This window comes from Chaetodon auriga, chromosome 6 (genome assembly GCF_051107435.1).
Source record: "Chaetodon auriga isolate fChaAug3 chromosome 6, fChaAug3.hap1, whole genome shotgun sequence".
Lineage (NCBI taxonomy): Eukaryota > Metazoa > Chordata > Actinopteri > Chaetodontiformes > Chaetodontidae > Chaetodon > Chaetodon auriga.
In genome coordinates this window covers 28,126,131-28,145,596 of record NC_135079.1, presented here as the reverse complement: position 1 = coordinate 28,145,596, position 19,466 = coordinate 28,126,131, and the positions used below count along the sequence as shown (strand labels likewise).

At 42.7% G+C, this 19,466-nt stretch overlaps 1 pseudogene; it reads left to right on the top strand.

Moving 5' to 3' along the window:
* Window positions 1-7,563: 7,563 nt before the first annotated feature.
* LOC143321863 (N-lysine methyltransferase setd6-like) lies at window positions 7,564-18,989 on the top strand (annotated as a pseudogene).
* The last annotated feature ends 477 nt before the right edge of the window (window positions 18,990-19,466 follow it).

The window sequence follows — 19,466 nt, the reverse complement described above, 5'->3', positions numbered from 1 at the left end:
GTGCTGAACGTGCGCTCTTTCAAACAAATCTTTTATCATAAATGACCTGATTTTAGACAACAAGTTGGATGGGTTACTTTTAACAGAGACATGGCTTGGCACAGAGGCACCAGTTGTTCTCACCGAGGCTTCCCCACCAAATTTTAACTTTTTATTCTCCACCAGGGGAGGCAAGAGAGGAGGCGGGACTGCATCAATTTTTAATAACGTCTTAATGTCAAAGGAAGTCTATTTTAACAGTTACTCATCTTTTGAGTACCATGCTTTTGTTTTTAGCAGTCCTCCTGTTCTCTGCATCACTGTTTATAGACCACCCCATCATTCCACTGCTTTTATCAGTGAATTTTCAGAGCTTTTATCAATCATACACACCTCTTACAACAGAATTTTAATAACTGGCGGTTTTAACCTGCACGTGGACAACATCTCGGACTCACTATCCAGAGAATTCTTAAACCTTTTAAATTGCATGGATTTTAACCAGCATGTCACACAGCCAACTCACAACAGAGGACACATCCTGGACCTGGTCATAACCTATGGCCTCTCCACGGGTGTGTCCTCTGTTGTTGACTTGGCTGTATCCGACCATTACTGTGTGTATTTTAACATCGCCAGTCTTAACCATCAGGACGCCCCGGTGAGAACAGTGAGGAAACGCCACCTAACTTCTGAGGTGGCTGCAAATTTTATCGAGATTTTACAGAGCACTCCTGCAGAAGTTTTACCTGCACCCTGTGATTTTATTGTTGACAATTTTAACAGGAAACTGCGATTAACCTTAGACTCTGTGGCTCCACTTTTAACAAAAACGGTAAAAACAAAATCTTTACCCCCGTGGAGAAGTAAAGATGAAATTAAAAAATCAAAGAGACTATGCAGGATTGCGGAGAGAAGGTGGAGAAAAAATAAACTCACAGTCCACTATGAGATATTCCGTGAACAACTCAAATCCTACAATAAAACAGTCAAACAGGCAAGAATATCCCATTTCTCAAAGCTCATCTCAGATAACAAAAACAACCCAAAATTTCTTTTCTCCACCTTCGATCTTTTAACTAACACCAATTTTAAAAAATCCCCAGAGACACCAACGGACGCCCTCTGCGAGGACTTTGCACACCACTTCAGAAGTAAAATCGAAGACATCAGATCCAGCCTCGTATCACATCAGAACGTAACTTTTAACACATCTGGACAGTCGATTTTATCCGAGGAAACACTGGAGAGTTTTGCCCTGGTCGATGCGAGGACACTTGGTCGAGTTTTCTCCCAGGTAAACCCAACAACCTGCCTTTTAGATCCAATTCCCACATCACTTTTAAAGACATTTTATGGATTCTTCGAGGAACAGATTCTAAATATAGTGAATTCCTCTCTTCAGACGGGTGTGTTCCCTGCTGCCTTCAAAACGGCAGTGGTGAGGCCCCTTCTGAAGAAGAGCAATTTAGACCCCAGCATTCTTAATAACTACAGACCTGTATCCAACTTACCCTTTTTAAGTAAGATTTTAGAAAAGCTGGTCTTTAACCAACTAAGTTATTTCTTAACTACTAATAACATTTTAGAGAAATATCAGTCTGGTTTTAGAGTGAACCACAGTACCGAGACAGCCCTTTTAAAGATTTTAAATGATATCAGGTGTAACGCAGACTCACAAAAACTCACAGTCCTGGTGCTACTGGATCTAAGTGCTGCCTTTGATACAGTAGATCACCACATTTTATTAAACAGACTCAGAAACCTGGTAGGCCTCTCTGGTACTGTTTTTAATTGGTTTTACTCGTATCTCACAGACCGCTGTTACTATGTAAGTTTGGATGCATGTTCCTCTGGAACCCGTGAAATGAAGTATGGGGTGACCCAAGGGTCAATTTCAGGTCCAGTACTTTTTAATCTTTACATGCTTCCCCTTGGGGATGTCATCAGGAGACACGGCATCAGCTTCCACAGTTATGCTGATGATACACAGCTTTACATTGCCGTGTCTCCTGATGACACGGGGCCTATTGATACCCTTTTAAACTGTATTTTAGACATCAAGTCATGGATGGCAGAGAACTTCCTACAGCTCAACCAGGATAAAACAGAGGTTTTAGTTATTGGTCCTGAAGCCCAGAGAGAGACACTTTTACCAAAACTACAAGGTTTTACACCCTCACAATCCGTTAAGAACCTGGGCGTCATTTTCGACTCTGAGCTCAGTTTTATTCCTCATATTAAAAATGTAACAAAGATAGGTTTTTACCACCTTAAAAATATAGCCAGAGTCCGCCCGTTTCTCTCTCAGGCTAACACGGAGGTACTGATGCATGCTTTTATCTCTTGCCGTCTAGATTATTGTAATGCCCTGCTCTCTGGTCTTCCCAAAAAGACTATCTATAACTTGCAATTACTCCAGAACTCAGCCGCACGTGTGCTGACGAGGACCAGAGGGCGGGAGCACATTACACCAGTTTTAGAATCGCTGCATTGGCTCCCCGTGTGTTTCAGGATCGATTTTAAGGTGCTTTTATTAGTTTTTAAGTGTCTTAACGGTCTTGGGCCATCTTATTTGTCTGAACTGCTTTTACCATACCAGCCCTCGCGGAACCTGAGGTCCTCTGGCACTGGCCTTTTAATTGTTCCAAAGGTTCGGACCAAAACCCACGGGGAGGCGGCATTCAGCCATTATGGTCCGAGGCTTTGGAACAGCCTGCCGGAGGGCATCAGGACCGCAGAGACCGTTGGTGTTTTTAAGAGGAGGCTCAAGACTCACCTTTTTAGTTTGGCTTTTAATTGATTTCTTTTACTCTTTTAATTCAGACCTGTTTTATCTTAGCCTATTGTCTTTAGCCTTTAGGCGATTTTACTTTAGGTCTTAGGTCTCTTATTCAATTGTCTTTTAGGTTTCAGGTCTTTTTATTCCATTGTCTTTTATGTTTTAGCTCCAGTGTCTCCTCATGGGGGGCCTCCACGCTGGGAGGTGTGTCTGGCCTGCCCGCTGGGGCGTCGTCCTGGGGACTCCTTGGGCCCGGAGGACTGGGGGGCTCTGCCCTGTGTGTGGAGTCCATCCCGGTCTATCTGGGTCGGGGGTCTCTGCTACGGCGGCGCTCCCTGTGGGCTGTGACCCCTTGCAGTGTGGATGAGCTCCCCATGGGTGGTTTTTTCCTCTCTTGATTCCTCAGTGCCCTGCCATGTCATTATACCGACAGCTACGTTGGGGTGTGTGTGTGTGTGTGTGTGTGTGGTTGTGTGGTTGCGTACTATTTTGCACTATCATGGGTGGGTGTATGTATTTGTGGTTGTGTTCATTTTATCATGTTTTTATCCTTTGTCAAGCACCTTGTGTTGCATTTTTATGTATGAAAGGTGCTATACAAATAAAGTTTGATTGATTGAAGTTTGATTGATCGACTGGTCCACCTCCACCATAAGAAACTGGAGCAGCAGCTGCCACGCTCACTGTCTAAAATCAGCCGTTCCCACGAAGACCCCCGGTGCCGCTAATCCACCTGAAGTGGTGGATCTGACCAACATTCCCAGTGAGTATCATGACCTCAAGGAAGTTTTTAGTAAAGAACAGGTATGTGCTCTCCCTCCTCACCACCCCTATGACCCCTATGTGCAATAGACCTGCTTCCAGGTGCGCCTCTCCCCACGAAAAGACTGTATAACCTCACTAAACCCGAAAGAGAGGCCATAGAGACCTATATTAATGACTCGGTAGCAGCAGGCTTAATTCGCCCATCATCATCAGACTCTTCGCCCCTGCATCGACTACACTGGGTTCAACAAAATCACGGTAAAAAACAAGTATCCACTCCCCCTCATTGATTCTGCCTTCAGCCCCCTTCACAAAGCTTGTATTTTTTCTAAACTAAACTGAAGAAATGCATACCATCTGGTACAGATCTGGGAAGGGGATGAATGGAAGACGGCAATCAACACACACCTGGGCCACTACGAGTATCTGGTAATGCCATTCGGACTGACTAATGCCCCTGCTGTATTCCAGGCTATGGTAATGTGTTAAGAGACTTGTTGAACAGAGTGGTATTCATTTACTTAGATGATATTTTAATGTTTGCTCACACATATGATGAGCACGTAAGCCATGTAAGAGATGTCCTGCAAAGATTGTTAAAGAATCGGCTGTATGTTAAGGCCGAGAAATGTGAGTTTCATAAAACATCTGTGAAATTTCTGGCGTATGTGGTGGAGAAGGGACAGCTCAGAGCAGATCCTGTCAAAGTCAAGGTAGTGAAGGGGTGGCCAGTTCCAGTCACCCACAAACAACTGCAGAGATTTTTAGGCTTTGCAAACTTTTACCGCCGTTTCCTTATAAACTACAGCCGCATAGCGGCCCCCCTCACCCAGCTTACTTCCACTAAGGTACCCTTTAAATGGTCACCCAATGCTCAAACGGCTTTTGAACGGCTAAAACAAATGTTCATTAATGCACCTGTTTTAAATCACCCAGATCCAGAGCAACAGTTTGTGGTTGAGGTCAACACCTCGGACTCAGGGGTCAGGGCCGTCTTCTCCCAGCGCCTGCCTGCGGACAATAAAATACATCCCTGTGCCTTCTTCTCCCACTGACTCACACCTGCAGAGCACAACTATGACGTGGGGAACCGAGAGCTACTAGCGGTGGTCTTGGCGCTCCAGGAGTGGTGGCACTGGTTAGAGGGAACAGTTCAGCCTTTCATCGTTTGGACGGACCACAAGAATCTGTCCTTCCTTCGTTCGGCTCCTAGACTAAACTCCGGTCAGACTCGGTGGTCCCTTTTCCTGGGGAGATTTGATTTCACCCTCACCTACTGCCCTGGCTCCAAGCATCAAAAACCAGGCGCCCTCTCCTAACAGTTTGCCCCATCGAAAAAGGAGGCCAGCACGGAGACTATCCTCTCCCCTTCGTGCATGGTAGGCGTAGTCCAGTGGAGGGTGGAACGGGAAGTCCGCGCAGCCCTCAGAGAAGACCCAGCACCGGATGGCTGCCCCCCAGGATGACTGTTCGTTCCACCGTCTGCAAGGTCCTCAGTGCTTTTATGGGGTCATTCCTCCAAGATAGCCTGCCACCCAGGAATCCACCGAACCCTCTCCCTGATCAGACAATGCTTCTGGTGGCCTTCTGTGGCCACCGACACTCGAAGTTTTGTCTCCGCTGCACTGTCTGCGCCTGGAACAAACCATCTCACCGTGCCCCTGCTGGCCTACACTAACCATTACCCATTCCTCCCTGTCCGTGGTCGCACATCGCAGTGGACTTCGTCACTGGGCTCCCCCCGTCAGAAGGTAACACTACTTACCAACTACTTACCATAGTTGACCGGTTCTCTAAGGCTGTCCATTTTGTCCCCCTCCCCAAATTGCCCTCAGCCTTAGAGACAGCTAATTTGTTAGTTCTCCACGTTTTCCGTCTTCACGGCATTCCTCAGGATATCGTTTCAGACAGAGGACCCCCGTTCACCTCCCAGGTTTGGAAAGCCTTCTGCCAGACGTTGGGGGCGGCTGTGTCTTTGTATCTGCTCTGATTCTGCCTCTGTGTTTCTCCAGGGCTGGAGCGTGGTGGGGCCGGTCTCCTCTGAGGTGAGCGGCTCATCAGGACTCTCCTTCTTAAGCAGGCTTCTCTCACACTCTGGTGCCAGATGATTCTTGCTCGTGTCTATTGTGTCTCACCACAGAACGATCTCTTGGTCCCTGCCACGTGCCTCCAGCCGCCTTTTCCTCGTGCTGTGTATCCTCTTTACTCCTGTGAGTTTGTTTTGCCTGCCAGAGTGCGTTTCCCTTAACTGTGATTTTTTGTTCTCTTACTTGTGGCTGTTGAGTTTCCCTCCAGCAGAGACTTGGTTTTCTTCTGCCTGAGCAGCATCGTTGCCTTCTATGAGAATTTTCCATTGTTACTTTGAGTAATAAACTTGAGAGAACTTTCCCACTGCATTTTGGGTCCTTGCTTTCCCAGCGCACACATCACAGTTTTGGTACAGAATAAAACTTAAATGTAAACTAATTGTGTACTCAAAATTTACTTCTCTTAAACTTAAAGTACACTTTTATAAACTAAAAATGGGCCAATTTAGTCCCAAGAAGTATTGAAAAAGTACTTAAGCTTTACTAAAGTATATAAAATGAACTTGAAGTATACTTCTTTTTTGTAAGGGAGGGGCTCATATTCAACCCTTCAGACAGCGATCTGCTCGAAGATCAGCAGACTCCCAAAGAATCTCCTAACATCTATCTCCGCCAGCGCACTCAGTTGCGCTCAGCAAACCATATCTCCCGGCGAACAAAGCACCTGGTTCAGACACCTTACAGGAGATTTCTATAAACACTTTTGGGAAAATATAAGAGAACTACTGCACCAAGTCTTCTCAGAAATTTTTGAAACCTACATTCTCCTACCCTCAATAAGAAAGGGAATAATCGTCTCAATTCCAAAGCCTAATGAAGACCCTAGATTAATTGAGAACAGAAGACCCATTACCCTTAGAAGCTCAGACTATAAGCTGTTGACTTATATTTTTACTTCTCGTCTTCAAACAGGAATTTCAAGCCTTATTTCAGAAACACAATCAGGATTTTTAAATGAAAGATCAATCCATGATAATATTAGATTACTGATGGATATTATTGATTATAGAGATCTTATTGACGATGATGGATTTATATTCTATTCCTAGATTTCTATAAAGCTTTTGACTCTGTGGAACACCCTTTCATCTTTGCAGTACTTGAACATTTAGGCTTTGGAACAAAATTCAGGAATTTTGTGAATAATCTATATCAGTATGTCAGCAATTGTGTTATGCTACCCAAGATCTCGAACCCCAGTTTTAAGATCGGTGTAGGAATTGTTGTAGGAACCTGTTTATATTGGTAGCTGAAATGTTTGCGCTTTCCCTAAACAACTGCGATGACATTAAAAAACTACACAACTATTTCCCAAATTATGTGTTCAGTAAAATGGGTTAAACGTCTAAAACGTCTCCTTCTTACAGACTTCAGCATAGATAAACTGCCTGTTGCATTGTCAGAGTTCCATAAACACATACTGATGTATTGGAAGATGTTAATTGTTCATTGTTTAAATCTTTACAGTTAATGCAAAGTAAAATGACACTAAAACTGTTTGATAGTCTAAAAGTTTTTTCCGCTGACTCAGCAAATTGATTTAAAATTTCATATTTCATCACATGTATATTGATTGATTTTTGATATGAGATTGTATATCCCTTTATGAGATGAATTATGAAACTCCTGACACATGAAAATTATACTATACTAAGAAATGATGACACCGTTACAGAAAATATAGTCGGTGGAGGACAAGGTTAAAGGTATATTAGAGTGTGGGGACAATGTGAAAGGGAGGAAAAGGATATTTCACTTTCCATGGATGACTGGAGCGGACAGGCGGCTCTGGAGACATCTTTATCTCCTCTTAAAATGGATAAAGATGGGGAGTAAAACCAGAGGATGGCAGTAATGCAACATCATGGATGCCGGCTGCTGTAAAACCTCAAAGAAGAAGAAGAACATTATGGATATGATTATGGACTAGATATACATAATAAGGGCTTGATGCTTTATGGTGGAGTCTCGAAGGTCATCACCGGCAGCCATCTTGCCACAGGCAAGCTCTCTGGCAGGCGACTTGCGAGGTCTGTGGTACTTGATGTAAGGTGAGTGATCTGCACAAACGCAAATACTCTTATCTCGCTGAAATCTCAACGAATTTACAAACGGTTTGGTTTCTTACAAACGTTATTGACGTAGCTATAATTCTGGATGCTTGAACATGTTGAAATTCCAGCTTTTCTCTTCGAAAAACGACTTAATCGTGCAGCATATCACGGCTACTACTTGCGCAAGTTATCGAGGTTTAGTAACTATGGTTTTGGGAAACGCGCCCCGGCTATTGGCAAGAAGCTGTGAGACGTGAGAGTGAACACCATGGTGAGATCAAAAGACCTGTCTGAGGCCTTCAGAAAGAAGATTGTTGCAGCATATGAGTCTGGTACGGGATTTAAAAAGATCTCAAAAGATTTTGAAATCAGCCATTCCACTGTCCGGAAAATAGTGTACAAGTGGAGAACATTCAAAGCAACTGCTAACATGCCCAGGTCTGGCCATCCAAGCAAGTTCACCCCGAGAGCAGACCGCAAGATGCTTAAATAAGTCTCCAAAAACACTAGGTATTAGGGGATAGGGTGTCCTAACTTTTTCCTCAGTTAGAATATGCATTTATTGTGATGTCTTTTGCTTAATGAGTAAAACAGTGTTATTTTTTTGTTGTTTACCTGTAATTAGATTACTTTCCTTTTCAGAGATTAATAAAAACAAGATTAGACATCGATTTGTGAACATTTCTTAATGAATAACTGAATATGTAATGTCTTTTCAATATAACTTAAATTGCACATGATTTCCAATCGGTTTGGTTTGTTAAAAACACCTTACATTATGATACAGGAAATCGCTGGCTTTAGCGCTACCAGTGAAGATGCCAGATTTTTGTGCAGCCTACGGATGCTCTAATCGCCGTTGTCTCAAAACGAGAACCTGTGGGATCACTTTCACCTGTAGGATATGACAATATTGTGATTATATTTACGATAATTGTTAGTTACTTAGTGGATGTATGTACAATACAGGTCTTGTTACACAGGAATAGCGGGGCTACGACATAATAGTATTGCAAGATTGTTGTTGACCCAAGGCTTTTTAGAATATGTTTCATGATTTCAGGATTTGTTGTGTGACAGGCTCTGAAGAAGCGGTCCTGTGATGTCTGCCGTGCCAGCCTGGTGGCTGCATCTACCATCAAGGACCAAAGCTACCACCTGCTGACTTTAAAAAACAATGGAGGTCTGGTGATTCCATCAGAAGGCACAGTGAGGGTCGTCAGGGCAGCAGAGTGGGTCATTCACCAGGCATCAGCAAGTTCCAGATGATCATAGCCCATTAAACTGCTAGAGGTCGTGTATATTGTACAGAAGAGGATAGGGTCAGAGGATATGTTTTTGCTCAGGGAGCACATCGGCAACACACAGTATGGCATAGACAGTCACCACCATACGCTGTTGACATTAGTTGTGTCCCTGTTTTGTAAGCTAAGGCTGCACCACATTGCCAAAATGACTACACTTAGCTTACAGAGTAGCAACATACGCCAAAAGTTCAACAAAAAAATCCTTTTCAAAGGGTATTAACCCAAGCTATGGGTTTTTTGGGTCTTTTTGGGTTTTGTTTTGTTTTTTTTTTAGTTAATTTTGTTTCACAGGAGCTTGTACTTTTATTACTTAGGTGTAGATGTACTGTAGATTTAGTTTTAGTAGCCCATATAAATATTGATTTAACATAAATACCTTGTGTGTGTGTATTCATTGCACCTATCTGTTTAATGTTACTTTCATATGAAAGCCCATGGTTATAATTATTCATAAGTATGCAGCGCGGGTGAGTCATCTAGCCTTTACATTAATCTATGATTATGGATGCCAGCTGCCATTAAACGTTGATGAAGAAGAAGAATGCGACAACATGGATGCCAGCTGCCGTAAAAAGTGGTAGCAGTACCAGTAGTAGTAGTTGGCCGGTTTCCAAGGTTTACAAAATGGCAACAGAAGCAAAATAACCCAAGATCATAATTTAATTTGTTTCTCCAAAAATAAGAATAATAAAATAAAAAAAATAATAAAAAATAAAAAAAATAGATGACAGCGCTGGAGCTGACTGCATATGTGTGTTTGTGTAAACACAAGCTACACTGTCAGCTGGATGCTTGAGTAGCTGCGACCAGTGCGTCTCTGTGAAGTATAGAACACTGTATGTTTTAAAGTTAGCTAGCCAGTCAAAGTTATGAATGCACTTACTTTGTTTTGCTGCAATTCGTCTTATTCCCTCAAATTAGCTACTCGTTAACTTAAAGCACAGCTACAGCAGAAGCAATGTTTTTTTTGTTGTTGTTGTTGTCACTGTAGTTGTACAATGTTTTGTATTTTGCTTTTCAAAACCTCTAGCTCATTCTGTCCGTTGGTGGTCATTGTTGTCATTGCCATTGAAAAGCGGATTCTTTTTAATTTAATATTGTCTATGTTCTGTCCTACACCAATAACAGTATTCAAACTTCTGTCTTCACTGACTCTTATGAGAGCTCATATAAACTTTTGCTGTCAGTAGTAGATCACATCTTCACTCTCAGTCATACTTGCATTTAACCCAAGCAGCTAACCTAAGATGGATTCATTGAAACTGTCACCGTTTTGAGTTTATTGGAAACCACATCAGCTTTCAAACAGGGTGCCTATTTTGTTACTTGATAGTAATAGAAGAGAGGTGGTCTCTCTCTTGTAATTTGAAAGTGCATAACTGCAGGTGTGTAGTGTCTCTGTTGTGTGGCTGTTTTAAGAGAATAAAGTGCACCTGTCCAATAGGTCACACATTCCTGACCATATTGTTGATTTTTTAAAATTTTTTATCCATGTGCTGACAGGTAGCTGATAGTTCAGAGCTCAGTGCCATTCAGAAATTTCTACAGTGTTGTGAGTTTGCTTGGTACTCAGCAGTAAGGTATGTTATACACTCAAGTCCATTCATCAGTCTGTCTGAGGCTGTCTGTCAAACAGGCAGTCTTTGGTCTGTTCTATCTCGCTATTTTTTCATTGCTCAGTATTTAACACAAGTTTTCGAAGAATGTACACTTCTTTTCTGGTGCTGAAATGATCCCAATCAACCATATTGTCTCTCTCTGTAGGTGTGTGTGAGTAAAAATGGAACAGTGGCAGGGTATGGGATGCTGGCAACAGACAACATAGAGGAGGGGGAGATTTTATTTACCATCCCCAGATCAGGGGCCCGTTTCACAAAGCAGGCTTAGTGAAAACTCCGAGTTTGTTAAGCCTGAAATGAAGGAAACTCTGAGTTTTCCGTTTCACAAAGGGAGGTATCTCAAACCAGAGAAAGAGGGGTAACTCTAGCCTGTTTCACAGAGAGAGGTAACTTAAGCTCTCGGTCAGTTACCATAGTAACAGACTCTATGAACCTAACCTGGTCGGGACCAGGTTTTTCTTCAATGAACCTCGAGTTTCTCTCTGTCTCCGCCCTCTGTCAGCCACACATGGTATTTGATTTCCTCATTCATTCGTCAGCAGGCGAGTTTTGGGATAACATAGTTCTGCCGTCAGTAGGCACTTTTTTTCCACTAACATGGCGTGTCCTTTTGACAACGATCCCGTGGATGAAGGTGCAGCATTACTGCGCAGGGAATTAAATATTCGTCGGGAGATGGTTGTCAGACCGCGCATAGATGTTCTGGCATATCCAGACAATTATCTTTTTGAACGGTACCGTTTCACGTCACAGTCCATCATCTACATACACAACCTAATCCGTCCTTGCATTTGCAACATTACCAGCCGGAGTCATGCTCTCACATTCCAGCAGATATTGTGTGTTGCGCTGCGTTTCTTTGCGCAGCATTATGTTGGTGATAAAACAACTGCACAGTCAAACAGCCACTTAATATTTACTTTACAATGTAACACATGATCAAAATGAGGTACCCCCATTAAAATATGCCGTGTTTTACCTATTTGAACAATCATCTTGAGCTGCTGCCGCGGGATTGCACCTACATGAAATAAATTAATGAGCTACCATTCAAGCAGTTTTCCCCTGTAATATTATTGTGATTGCAAAGGACTACATTTAAACTTACGCATTGACCCGAGCAGCAATGTTCTCCCACGCCGCCTCCCTCTCTTTTGCAGCTGCAGCGGTGTTACACTTTTTTCTACAAACATGCTCAAATTCGCCGTATGAGATTTTGAGTTCCAGTGGGGTAAAAAACGCAGCCCTCATCTTCCCCGTCGCCATGGTGACTCGTCGAATCGTGGCTCCATTGATGTTGGCTTTTTATAGTCGTGGTGCACGCGCTTAACTCTGAGTTAACCTACTCTGAGTTGATTGAACTAACTCAAATCACCTGTTCTGAAACCGGAAACTCGGAGTTTCCTATCTCAGGCTAGATCAACTCAGGGTTCAGGATTAGACTCGGAGTTTGTTGAACCTCCTTTGTGAAACGGGCCCCTGCTCTTCTCCATCAGGGAACAACCAGGGGATCTGCCCTGCTGGAGAAAGGTGACAGTTATAATTACACAGACATTTTTCAATCTCACGAAAATTGAATTGAATTGAATTGAATTTTCATGAGATTGAAGCTGCCTGTTTCTAACCTCTCGGTGTGAATTTTCTCCCTCACAGAGAGTTCATCTCTGGAGAGTTCATCTGGCTGGGTCCCCTGCTGCTGGCTCTGATGTATATGTCCTTAGAGTCTCATAGGAAACTGTGCCTCTCTCTGTGGACCAACTTCAAGACACTGGACCACCCGATGTTTTGGTCAGAAAGCATTTTAGACTAATGTCTAAACTTCATCCAAGATCACTGGTCTGTTACTATGGTTGGACTATGGATTATGGACTATGGACTTTCAAGCTTTCTTTACAGTAATTTACACTTCATCCATTCAGGTCTAAAGAGGAGAGAGACAGACTGTTGAAGGGTACAGGTATTTCTGAGGCTGTGAACACAGACTTGGCTAACATCCAGAGAGAAGACACAGACGTGGTCCTTCCCTTTATCACTAAGCATCCTGACCTCTGGAACCCTGACACACACACACTAGAGCTGTACACAGAGCTGGTGGCCTTTGTCATGGCCGACAAGCACGAGACAAAACACGATCATGTATATAAAGATACAGTATATCTGGATCTTTTCCTTGTTGTTCTCCTAAATTCACCCGTGATCTCTTATGTCCCCTCTACCTGTTCCTCCTCCTCTCTTTAGCTTCCAGGAGCCACAGGAAGAGGAGGACAATGAAGAGGATGCAGAGGAAGAGAACCCCAACCCCCAACCCACCAATGATGGTTCCCATGGCTGACATGCTTAACCATGCATCCAATCACAATGCTAATCTGGAGTTTACACTGGTGAGGGAACACATCCACTGCTATTATCATTCACTTTCTCTTGTTTCAAATGTCTAGATTTGACAGTTTGTTGTTGAATTTTCTCATCCATGAAAACACATCATTTCGAGGTGAAGACGTTTTTGCTCCAAAAAGAGTGTATTTTACATTGAGCTGTGAATTAATTGCCCAGTTAAAACAGCATGAACTTTCTAGTACATTCCATTTGGTCCACACATTTTCTTATTTAAACTCTTGTTTTGTTCCTCTCTCTTTCCCACTGTCCTCGATCTTTCTCAGGACAGTTTGAAAATGGTTTGTGTGTGCTCCATTCATAAAGGTGAGGAGGTATTTAACATCTACGGGCAGATTGCCAACTGGCAGCTGCTGCATATGTATGGATTCACAGAGTCATATCAAAGCAACAGCAATGACACCGCTGACATTCCCATCACCAGCTTCTACAAAGTGAGGAGGTAATTGTTGACCAGTGGTGAAGGAAGAATTCAGATACTTTACCTAAGTAAAAGTAATAATATGACACTGTAAACATTGCAAGTAAGTGTACTGCATTGAAAATGTTACTAAAGTAAAAGTATCTAAGTATAATCAGGAAAATGTCCTTAAAGTATTAGAAGTAAACATAGTCAATGCAGAAAAATGTGACTGTCTCACACACACACACATATGTGTGTATATATATAGTTTTAGAGAGCTTATAGTGGAAGTACAGAAGATAGAAAGATAGAGGTATGATTAACTTGTTATGTCATCATATCTTAGTATGATTAAGGGCAGGATGACATGACATCTTTCTACCACATGTGCTTGACCATGGTTTGTTTTGAAATTTGTCTGAAATGAGTCCCTTTGTTTGCAGATGCTGTCACTTTAATTGAATTTTGCTGAGCTACAGTCAAGAGACCTTGTCCAAAGTGGGCTAACTTTAACCTTGCTTGACAGGGAAGCAAATTTTGCCAATATTAATTTTTTATGGGAGCAAGTAATTCGCATCTCAAGGAAATGTAGCTGACAACACTTCATAACACCCGTCCCTATCGTTTTCCTATGTCAACTCTAACACACTGGCAGTGTGTTGACATATACTATCCAATGACGTGTACAATGCTCCAGAAAAGCACCTATTTGATCACAGATTGATACATCTAGTTAGTGGTGTCACCATTAGTTGTTTGACAGCTGTGTAGATTTGTGTACCTTAGGTTTACAGGGGAGTGTATCTGCATTTGTATACGAATGGAAATATACAGTGGGTTGCTTTACTTCTAACCAGATGTGGAGGGGGTATCATCTCAGTCAGTTTAGGAGGAAAGAAGTGAAGTTCTAAGCAGAATCATGGTATTAAAATGACTATACAGATTCATTTGTGGAAAAGCCCAGGCTCCTTCTGACTCTGTGACTGTGGGAAGCAAACCAGATGTTGTTTAAATGGTCTTTCAATGGTGTCTGCATCATCTCACTCATCCATTAAATTCTGGTTCAGCTGCCCTCACTCTATACATTGTCTTTTTCTAACATTTTCTTAGCAATTCACCTTATTTCAGAAGATAACATTCAGATAATTGTTTGTTTGTGAGCCAAAATCAACCCCTTGTTACTTTGTAAATCCCCCTCACCCTCCCTCCTCATCCTTCCATCTTCTTTTCTTCCCAGGTACTCAGTCTGATTTGGACCGGCAGCTGGTGGAGGAGCAGTGGGAGATATTGTGTCAGATGATGGAAGAAAAAGAAGCAGCCATTGTCTTTGGCAAACAAGGCTGCCTTAAAGTCACAGAGCTACACACTGTGCTCAAGGTAAGGGAGTACATACAAACCAAAATAGTTGGTACTGATGCTACATCAGTTGCTACTGATGTGTAAAACATAGATAGAAACAGAATATGATGATTTGCAAAACATTGAAACCCCATATTTGACTGGAAATAGCACAAAGACAATTTATCAAATGTTGAAACTGAGAAATTTCATTATTTTTGAATAATTTAGAATGTGTTGCCAGAAGCACATTTAAAAAAAGTTGGGGCAGTGGCAAAAAGCGACTGGAAAAGTTGTGGAATGCTAAAAGACAATACCTGGTGGAACATCTCACAGTTAATTAGGTTAACTGGCAAAAGGTTATAACTTGACTGAGTATAAAAAGAGCATCCCACAGAGGCCGAGTCTTTCTGAAGTAAAGATGGGGAGGGGTTCGCCACTCTGTGACAGACTGCACTCAATTTTACAAAATGTTTCTCACTGTAAAATTGCAAAGAATTTAGGGATTTCATTGTCTAAAGCACATAATGTCATTGAAAGATTCACAATTCTGTAGTGGACATCACTGCATGGACTCAGGAACACTTCCAAAAACCATTGTCTGTGAACACATTTCATTGCTGCATCTATAAATGCAAGTTGAAACTCCACCATGCAAAGAGGAAACCATATGTAAAACCAGATCCAGAAACACTGCCACCTTCTCTGGTCCTGAGCTCATTTAAGATGGATTGAGGTGAAGTGGAAAACTGTCCTGTGGTCTTAGTTGTTTTTGGAAATCATGGATGCTGCATCCTCTGGGTTAGAGAGAAGAGGGATCATCCATCTTCTTGTCAGTGCACAATTCGGAAGCTAGCATCCGTGATGGTATGGGGGTGCATTAGTGCACATGCCATGGACAACTGGCACATTTGTGAGGGCACCATTAATGCTGAACCATATATACAGGTTTTGGAACAACATATGCTGCCAAGTAGACAAAATCTTTTTCAGAGAAGGCCTTGCTTATTTCAGCAAGTCAATGCCAAAATACATTCTGCATATATTTCAAACAGCATGGCTCTGTAGAAAAAGAGCCCAGGTGCCAAACTGGCCTGCCTGCAGTCCTGACTTGTCACCCATTGAAAATGTCTGATGTCTTATGAAATGTAAAATAAGACAAATGACACCGCGGACTATTAAGCAGCTGAAATCATACATGAAGCAAAAATGGGTAAAACTTTCCACTTTGAAAATTACAGCAATTGGTCTCCTCAATTCCCAAACGCCTACTGAGTGTTGTTAAAAGAGGAGGTGATGCAACAGAGTAGTAAACATGACCCTGTCCCAACTTTTTGAAATGGATTGCTGGCATCAAATTCTAAGTGAGAATATTTTTACTTGCTTTCTGTAACGAGGGTCTCCCTGGATTAAAGGCTTCAGGGAAAGGCTAATTCATGAAGCAGCCCATCTGACTCTGAAGTCTTATGGAGATGAGGATGAGGAGGGGGAGATAGAGGGAGAGGGTGTGGACAGTGACCACGTGCTGATAGAGGACAAGGCAGCACTTGCAGAACTTAACAGCAGGCAGCAGAATGCACTGCAAGAACGCTACGGACAGAAGAGCATCCTGTATACACTGATTCAGCTCACCAGGTCAGCCGACGCCAACGCCAGCAATCGCTCGCCCATGGCAAGCGCTCCTGCTGTGTGCAAGGCTACACAATCAAGTAATCATCTGAGCGGGGAACAGGACAGGTCGGCATTGTCTGTGCACGCCGGGAGCAGACGGACCTGGTGGAGGAACAGGCAAGGAAAAGGCTCTAAACTCTCAAAGGACTGCCGGTATTCTTTGTTTCTTTCTTTGTTTACTGTTATTTTATTTAAATGATTCATAAACATTATGAGGCATGAAGTTTGCTCCGCTAATCGTAATCCGTGACCCAGGTAATTATATATTTGCGTGCACAGTGATGTGATTCATGTAAATACACTGTTAAAATATTTAAGTTAAGTTGACATGATGCATTAAAATAGATTATTAGTTAATTATATGGTAAGCCTCTGAGTAAAAGTGAGGTAAAATATCAGCAAAACTGAACTATAAAAAACTGTTATGGTGTGTACTGTAAAATCTGCTGGAACATGTCATTTAAAACACTTAATTTTGTTAAAGATCTAGAAAATAAAATAATTGCTGAGTCTAAATTGATCATCATTTCATTTGAAGCTACTGCTAAAATCCTTTTTTCTTCTTTTTCTGGAAATTGTGAAAGTTAAAGTGGCATGTGTTGTGCCCATAGTCCTATATAATATATGATATTTAGCAGTGCTGTGCTGGTATGGCCATTCTAATTTTGGATGTTTTTTTTGTTTTTTTTTGTTTTTTTATCTGAGGTTTTTCACCCGTGCCAAGAAATAAAGATGTTAAATGCACTGAGTGACGTCCAGCATCTGATTTGAAAGAGTTGAGGCCCTTCCCTTTTCAAGTGTGGGAAAGCTTGCACCGGCAGAACATAGATACACTTGACAATGCCAGATCACTGGCTAATAAATTCTTTTTGGTTAATTATCTGATAGCTGAAAATAATTTTTAGTTGAGACCTGGCTAAGCAGCACTGCTGGTGTGGCAACACTGATAGAGTCTTATCCTCTAAATGTCAGACAAAAGCATTGCAACCATTTTTTCCAAACAGAATCAGAATCAGCTTAATTGGCCAAGTATGTGTGCACATACAGTGAATTTGATTCAGTTTTAAACATTGCACTCAATGTACTTGCATAGGAAAAAAGACAAAAAAACCAACAAAAACTGAACAATAAGCAGTGCAAAAATAAAAAGCAAACAAATACAAAGAATGATGAGGCAATAAATGATATATACAATGAAATTTACAATGTGTAGGCAGTTTTGTTGAGAGTGACAGTGAGTGATGAATGCACGTTAGAAACTACTGTGCATTATTGGATGATAAATGGCCAGTTGGTGGATGTTTTGCTGTCAAAAGGTCAATAACACTTTATTACCAGCTAACTGTTCATCAGGGTGACGGCTTGTGGGAAGACACAATGTTTGTGTCTGGTTGTTTTCACATTCAGTGATCTGTAGCACCTACCAGAGGAGAGAAGTTGGAACAAGTTGTTGGGGACTGGTCTGGAGGTGTGCAAGTCCTGAATGGAGGGCAGGTTGCCACCAGTGATTTCCTCAGCAGTCCTTATAGTCTGTTGCAGACTGCTCTTGTCCTGTTTAGTGTCAGACCCAAATTGGACAATGATGGATGTGCATAGAAAAGACTGGATTATTCCTGTGTAGAACTGGATCAGCAGCTGTTAAGGCAGATTGAACTTTTGAGCTGATGCAGGAAGTACATCCTCTGTGGCGCCTTCTTTATGATTGTTTGAAGCCCAGCTTAGATCCTGGGAATAGAACCCAGAAACATGAAGATTTCCACATTTGAAACAATGTCGTTGAGGATGGTGATGGGGGGCAGTGTTGAGGGGCTTCTCCTGAAATCCACTGACATCTCCACAGTTTTGAGCATGTTCAGCTCCACGTCATTCTGACTGTGCCAGAGGACCAGCTGTTTGACCTCCTGCCGGTATGCAGACTTGTTACCGTCATGAATGAGGCAGATAACCGGTGCGTTGTCTGCAAACTTCAAAGTCAAAGTGAACTTTATTGTCAACCAAACAATGCAACAGGTGGGTGAGGTCGTTGATAATATTGGTTGCTCTCTTGTATCAGCAGAATGGGTATAAGTCCTGGATTGCTGGTTGGGGTGATCTGGTGATCTTCTCCGCTGTCCTCGCCACTCTCTGTAGTGCCTTCTTGTCTGCAGCAGAGCAGCCACCATACCAGACTGAGAGACTGCAGGTTGGAATGCTCTCAATGGCACCCCTGTAAAGAGTGGGGGGGGGGGGGGTTGATGAGTTGTTGTACTTCCTCTCCGTATGCTGAGTCGTCATCGTGGCTGATGAGGCCCACCGCTGTTGTGTCATCAGCGAACTTGATGATGTGGTTTGAATTGTGTTTCACAACAGCCATGAGTCATCAGCGTGAACAACACGGCTCAGCACACATCCCTGGGGGACCCCGGTGTTCATGACGGTGGTCTCTAAAGAGTTGTTGCCAACTCTAACTGTCTGTGGTCTGTCAGTGAGAAAGTCCAGTAACCAGTTGCGTAGTGGGGTGCTGATGTCTATTTTGCCAAGTTTGTTCAGGCAATGGGGGATGACCGTGTTGAAGGCGGAGCTGAAGTTGATGAACAGCATCCGCACGTAACTGTTATTATTTTCCAGGTGAGCCAGGCTTAGGTAGAGTGCTGTTGCTATGGCATCATCAGTGGAACATTTTGGACGGTATGCAAACTGGAGTGGGTCAAGTGTGGAGGGGAGACTGGAAGTTATGTGGGCCTTGACCAGCCTTTCAAAGCACTTCATGATGATGGGCGTGAGTGCTATGGGCCAGTAGTCATTCGGTGTTGAGGCTGGGGATTTCTCGGGTAGCGGTATGATGGTGGTGGCTTGCTGGTACAATGGCTTGGCTCAGAGAGATGTCGTAGATGTCCGTGAGAACATCAACGAGTTGGTCGGCACAGTCTCTGAGCACACGCCCTGGTATGTTGTCTGGACCTGCAGCTTTGCTGGGGTTCACCTTGAGTAGTGTTCTCCGCACATCAGCTGGGTCCAGGTGAAGTGTTTCGTGGTCTGGGCAGAGAGGAGCTTTTGTTGGTGTGGTGGTGTTGTCTTCCTCAAACCA